This window comes from Triticum dicoccoides, chromosome 3B (genome assembly GCF_002162155.2).
Source record: "Triticum dicoccoides isolate Atlit2015 ecotype Zavitan chromosome 3B, WEW_v2.0, whole genome shotgun sequence".
Taxonomy (NCBI): domain Eukaryota; kingdom Viridiplantae; phylum Streptophyta; class Magnoliopsida; order Poales; family Poaceae; genus Triticum; species Triticum dicoccoides.
In genome coordinates this window covers 96,463,682-96,470,880 of record NC_041385.1, presented here as the reverse complement: position 1 = coordinate 96,470,880, position 7,199 = coordinate 96,463,682, and the positions used below count along the sequence as shown (strand labels likewise).

Sequence of the window (7,199 nt, the reverse complement as noted above, 5' to 3'; positions counted from 1 at the left end):
GGAGGAGGGGGCCGGCCAAGGGGGGTGGCGCGCCCTAGGGGGGGAGTCCAACTCCCACCGGGAGTAGGACTCCCCCCTTTCCTATTAGGAGAGGGAGAGGGAAGGAAGAGGAAGGAGGGAGGAAGGAAAGGGGGGACGGCCCCCCTCCCAATTCGGATTGGGCTTGGGGGGGAGCACGCCCCTCCCTTGCTCCTTTCCCCTCCTTTCCACTAAGGCCCAATAAGGCCCATATACCTCCCGGGGGGTTCCGATAACCTCCTGAAGCTCCGGTATTGTCCCAAACTCACCCAGAACCTTTCCGGTGTCCAAATATAGTCGTCCAATATATCTATATTCATGTCTCGACCATTTTGAGACTCCTCGTCATGTCCGTGATCACATCCGTGACTCCGAACAACCTTCGGTACATCAAAACACATAAACTCATAATATAACTATCATCTTACTTTAAGCGTGCGGACCCTACGGGTTCGAGAACTATGTAGACATGACCGAGACACGTCTCCGGTCAATAACTAATAGCGGAACCTGGATGCTCATATTGGCTCCTACACATTCTATGAAGATCTTTATCGGTCAAACCGCATAACAACATACGTTGTTCCCTTTGTCATCAGTATGTTACTTGCCCGAGATTCGATCGTCGGTATCTCAATACCTAGTTCAATCTCATTACCGGCAAGTCTCTTTACTCGTTACATAATGCATCATCTCGTAACTAACTCATTAGCTACATTGCTTTCAAGGCTTATAGTGATGTGCATTACCGAGAGGGCCCAGAGATACCTCTCCGACAATCGGAGTGACAAATCCTAATCTCGAAATACGTCAACTCAACAAGTACCTTCGAAGACACGTGTAGAGCACCTTTATAATCACCCAATTACGTTGTGACGTTTGGTAGCACACAAAGTGTTCCTCCGGTAAACGGGAGTTACATAATCTCATAGTCATAGGAACATGTATAAGTCATGAAGAAAGCAATAGCAACATACAAAACGATCAAGTGCTAAGCTAACGGAATGTGTAGTGGAATTAACACGACAGTTGTCCTAGTGCGAGGACTTAGTCGTGAGGCTAACGCATCTATGTAGTAGCTTGAGAGGGGTTGATCGGAATCGAGAGACGCAACACAAGACAAGGGTTTAGACAGCTTCGGGCCTCGGGAAACATCATCCGGTAAAAACCCTACATGTTATTTGTGGCTAGGTCTCATGATCATCACGAGGGAGTCGTCGTAAATCGGCTCTCCTTTAGATGTGTCTAGCCCTAAAGATTGTTTCTTCTTGCTTGTCCCCCTTTGAGGAGCCCTGTCCCTCCTTATATATGATGAAGGGGCGGGTTACATGCGGAGTCCAACTCGGACTTTAACTTAAACTATTTTGACTTCCCTTCTTGGACTTCTTAACGTCTGTCGGTTTAACATTGTCTGCCGGTTTAACATTGTCTGTCGGTTTAATATTGTCTGCCGGTTTACCGTCTGTCTTATACCTCTTACTTGACTCTCGGCCGGTTTACCACCAGCCGGTTTACCGTCTGTCTTAGCCATCTGTCTTGACTCTCCGCCGGTTTACCACCAGCCGGTTTACCGTCTGTCTTAGCCATCTGTCTTGACTCTCCGCCGGTTTACCATCAGCCGGTTTACCGTTCCAGCCGGGTCATACCGCGGGGTATATCCCCGACATTAGCCCCCAGTTTAATTTGGATTTATCCATGTTAAACTGATCCTGATCATCCTTAAGTCCTTGTCACTTCCTTCTTCTAGAAAATCCGGTTTAATAGGCCAGCTTCATAATCAATTTGCTGACATTGGTTTGTCACAGAGAAATATTGTGAAGAATAACTTCTTTGACTTAGCTCCCAATGACTTTAAAAAAATAATGGTCCTTGAAATCCTCATCTGATCTTCAGCCGGTTTAAGAATGTAGAACTTGCCGGTTTATAAATATTGATAGCACCGGGTCATACTTATAATTAACATCCAGCTTGAAAATATACCTCTTATATGACTATCACTTGTAGCCCTCAAGTCTTAAGAAGGTAGCATAGCAACAGCTTAAGACTTGCTTCAATATAAATATCACAATCTTGAAGAAATCCAGTTTGTTCATCTCAATCACTAGTCAGAATTGAGTATTCCACATATGTAGCCCCCAAGTGTCGGGTTGTCATGCTTGCAGCAACCTGGAACTTGTAATTGTCTGATGCTCATAAAAACTTCAACCAGTGTAGCCCCCAAGGGCCGGGTCATTATGCAATAATAAGCAGGGACTTTGTAAATATAATTATGTAAAACCTTGAACAGCAACGGTGTAGCCCCCAAAGGTCGGCTTAGTAAGATAATATTGAGCTGGGACTTGATATATACTTCAACAAAAATAACATCATACAATATAATCCCCATCATGGGGCTTGAATCCATGTCCACAAGGTTAAGAGCCTTGTGCTTTACCAACTGAGCAATGGACAATGTAATGGATAAAAAACTTTGTACCTTGAATTGTTGACAGAAGCAATTGGTAGCCCCCAAGGGCCGGCTCATTATGATGTGAGGAGTCGGGTCTTCAATAAGGTGAGCAAACAATGACTTTGCATTAGCCCCCAAGTGTCATGGTGCATGCTTGCAGCGACATGAGACTTGTGTATTTGATGTAATCTCAACTTAAATAATGTAGTCCCCAAGTGTCGGGTTGTAAGCCTGCAGCAACTCGGGACTACTTCCTCCATTGTAGAATAAATCATATCCATTGATAATATGATAGCCATTGCGCAAAAGCGACTTTGGAAACCTTAGTCATAATACTGGTTATTGATAACCATAATAAAAATCCAGCCATGTTGGCTATTAAAGATTTGAATAATATAATCCAATGATTTATAAGCGCATGATTCCAATGGCGCAATCCAAATATATACTGGCGACTTATAGTCCAAAGCCAGGCTGGGGCAATAAACACCGGATTATAAATGATTATGTACTGACAACTTGTAGTTGAAAGTCGAGCCGGGTTAATGAACATCGGGTTAATTTGATGACTGATAGTCATGCCGGGTCAATAGACACCGGTTCAACATAAAATTTATCAAAAGAGAAAAATCTTGACAAAGGCAAATAAAACCGTGTAGTCGAGGCTTTTTGAGGGCTGCCAGGCCCAAATTCGAGGCTTTTTTTGGGCTGCTAGGCTGCTGAGTTGAACCATTTAATAAAGCCTTTTAAGATGGACCTCCAACTAACCAATCACCGTTTTAACTTTGACAAGTGCAAGGTCTCAATGAGAGTAACTGTCAAACGTTCGGAGGGCCGTGCGAGGATGACCTGGATAGGAGTGTCTTACTTAATGAAGGCAGGTTAACTCGGGGTTTTAGGTAAATATACCAGGCTTTCAAGCCGTGGTTCGATACCCAGCTACAAGGGTCCATTCAAACTCCTTGGTATTTGACACAAGGAGCCCCCAAGTAACATGATGAGCTGTGCTCATTGGATGCCTATGTTTGAGCTGTGCATAGCATACAGACTCTCTTTGGCCCCTTGGGTGTGAAGCTCCCAAGCTATATTGTGGCGTGATAGCCGGATTAATGGACAGAACTCCGCTTTGTCAGCTGAAGCCCCCATGTAACCAATAATATGATAAGCCAATAAGGCCGAATACCCATGTTTGAACCGCGCGTCATGGCAACAAGTCCTCTTTGGTAACCTTTAACTTTTCTGAGAACTCGAACTTGCGAGAGATTAATTCTTTTTGAGTCGGAATTTTGAACCAGACATTGACAGCTTCAGAGATTTGTGGGAGATAGATTTCCCCTTGAACCGGATTGTAAACCGGATATTTGAGAGCTTCAACGCTTTATGAGAGAGAGATGTCTCTTGAACCGGATATTGAACCGGAATCCTTTCTGATGACCCGGAACTTCTTCATTGAGCCGGGATTTTGTCATATAATTTTTGAGTCGGAAATTCTCTGACAGCCTTTTAAATTTTCATCAATATAGCAATAGCCTCCGGGACCGGGTTATCTTTCCCTTCAACATCCTGGGGCACTTGAATTTGCTGAAACTGGCCAGACTTGATCATAACAGAAGGTATATATCATTGGTGTTGACAACGCGATATAAATCCACAGAAGGTTGAGGTAATGGCGGCGGGTTATAAATGATCCTATTGGAATTGTGTCAGTAACCCGGCCATTGGGTCATCCACGCTGATTGTTTGAAATTATCCAAACTGTAGGGGCAACGATTTGTACTCCAATTCACTGATCCATCCGGTTTGTTGATAACTTGTGCAACCGGGTATAACCTTCATGTATTGATGGAAATCAGTCTGCAAGGGTAGCGACTTTAAGCGCTTCTGTTGAGCGAAACAGCACGGATAAATGTTAATGCAAAACAACGATGTCATGCACTCCGTATCCGCGGTATAACTCCATTGTTAGCAATGAATAACTGTCCTGATACATTTGAATGACAGATGAACTTGTTGTCTCCACGGCAAACATGGAACCGTTGTCCTGTGTATAAAAAGATTAAAAGGAGAATAATTGTTCTCGAAGAAATTTAACATGCATTGATAATATAAATAAAATGGATAGCACCTGGCATTTCCCTGGGACGTCGAACCAGTCATATATACTGTTGGTGAGACGCAGAAGCTGCAGCAGCTCAGAACAGACCCACTGAGTCTTTCTTTTTTCTTTTCTTTTTCAAACCGGCCCCCACTTTCTTTTTACACGGGCCAGTGACCCGGCGTGGAATCAGAATCACACATGCGTTGTGGTGAAAAAGAGCCGCAACAGAGGCTTCTGAGACCGACGGCGTTGACTCGAAGGTGGAGGCTAGCAGGAGCAACCCGGCACCCGCCGGAACGGTGCGGGCTGTGGCCATGGCGATCCAGAGGTGTGGGGCGGTCCTTGACAGCTGCACGACGCGGGGCGATTCTCCGGCCGAGGCGGACAGCAGAGGCGAGGCCGAATGGGGGCAGCCTTGGGCGAGGCGCAACGGTGGTTTGATTCGCCCGCAGCGGCGATTTGGCGAAGTAGACCAGTGAGCCGGTGGTGGGTCGACGGCCAAGGAGGCCGAGACCGCGGAGGCGTCCCGGCGGGCGAGTCGTAGCGATAGCTGCGATGATGGAGGTAACTCGGCGGGCTGCAGACCATGACGGCGGGTCGCCCTTGCCCGACAGCGTGAGGCCGTGGCGGGTTGACGACGATGAGGCCGACGGGGCTCTGGCCTGGTCACTCCTCTGGCGAGGGTGGAGCACAGGGGTCCGGCGGGCGTCGGTCCATGGCGAGGCGGCAGCACGACGGAGGAGGCTGGAGGTGGAGCAGCAGCGGCGACAGGCAGGCGCGGCCATGGGATCGATCACGGGCGTCCTCATGGTGGCGCTGGATGTATGCGTGTGCGCGGCGGTTTAATACACAGGCAGTTTCGGAGTCAGAGCAGAGGCGAAGACCTCGGTGGCCACGGCGGTTTGAGGCAGTGGAGGCGAAGGCCGCGGCGAGTCACGGCGGTTTAAGGCAGCGGAGTGTGCACTAATTTGGCAAGGCGGTGATGGCGGCTCAGGGGCCGGTCTAAGGCGTCCTCAGCAGGAGTAGCTGTACCGGGCATCTCAAAGCGGAGGCGACTCACGGGCGTGGCGGTTTGAGCAGCGAGATAAGAGCAACCGGCGCGCGGACGGGTCAGAGCAGGTACGTCCGAGCGGATGGCGACTCAGCCCCAGCGGCGTGGTGCGGTCGCAGGTGAAGAGACTCAAGGCCAAGGCGGGTCACTTGGCAATTATAACCCGGACGGCCGCAGGGGCTGCGGTAAGGCCAGGTCGACTTGATCCGGCGGCGGTTCAACACCGGGACTGCGGCTTCACGGAAGCGGAAGCGACTCGGGCATGGGAGAGAAGACTCGGCGCGGGGCCGTGCTTGAAGCGAATCCGAAAAAGGTAATCCGGCGGCAGGGTCGGGCGACTTGGCAGAGGCAGGTCGAGCGGTGAAGCAGAGACCAGCCCGGGCCCCGGGGTCGCGAGTGGGCGGGCGTCGGAGTACAGCCGCTAGCGGGCACCAGAGGGTCCACAGCAAAGGCGAGCCGGGCGGCTCGTCGGCCACGGAGGAGTGGCGAAGGCAAGGCGCTTGACCACGGTGGCAGAGGCGACTCGGCAACAGGCGGCTCGGTCCGTGGCAGCAAGTCACGGGAGCAAGGGGACGAGGCCGCGGCGGCAGCGGCCGGCGGTAGGAACGGTGGCTCGAGGCCAAGGCAAACAGCGGCTTGGCGATGGTGTGACGATGAGAAGGCGCACCGGCGGCTCACAGCCAGGGCAGCTAGCTCGGAGGCAAAACACGGCAAAGGCAAAACGCAGCACAGGTCCGAGTCTTTCTTGGGGTAGCTTAGTTTGACTGATCCACATTCAAGTCTTCCGAATCACAGTGGCTTAAAAACCATCTCAGGGTTGCTCATGTGATGTCGTACTCAAGTAGTACTTTCCAAATCACGTACATAGTAATTCCTTGTTAAATAGTACTCCAATCTGGCAGATTGCTTCTTTTCCTTTTGACTGTTTCGACTTGTACTGCGAAAACTAGGTTCTTTCTTTCAGAGGAGGCAAACGGGAAACGAGGCAACTCAGCAGCGGTAGACGTGGGCTACAGCTGCGGAAGTGAACCACGGCGGTCTTGAACCGACAGAGGCAAGCTCCCAAATGCGTCGTGAGGCAGAGGCGGGTCCGCGGCGACTCAGCGGAAGCCACGCGGGGTGGCACAGTAGGCCAGGCGCTACGCAAGCAGCGATAGCAGAATCCAGGTCGTGGTCGATTTGACCGATCCACATCCAGATCGCCACTGTTTCCTTTCTTTCTTTTCTTTATCTGATCCGGCTCGTACTGCTCACTGGCTGAGTTACCCAAGGACTAGCAGCACTTGTAGCCTTCCATAAGAGCATCTCCAACGGCCGCGCGAAACCACGCGCGCGCGCGGAGCGTTTTGCCGCGCTCCAGCGGCAGCGGAAAAATCACGCGCGGGAACCGCTTGCGCGCGCGCGATAAGCGCCAGCTCGCGGGCCATATTTTGCGCACCGCTTCCGGCGCGCCTATAAAATGCGGCGCGCGCCACACGCCTCTCTCGCACCTTCTCTTCTCCTCTTCCTCTTTCTGCCACGCGCCCCGCCACCGACACGCCTCCGCCGCTCCAGCGCCCCGCCACCGACGCGCGTCCGCCGCT

The 7,199-nt window shown here is 50.7% G+C and overlaps 1 pseudogene; it reads left to right on the top strand.

Annotated features, from left to right (window-relative positions):
* The first annotated feature begins 5,120 nt into the window (after window positions 1-5,120).
* The window catches only part of LOC119279353, a 43,055-nt pseudogene continuing 40,976 nt past the window's right edge, over window positions 5,121-7,199 (top strand).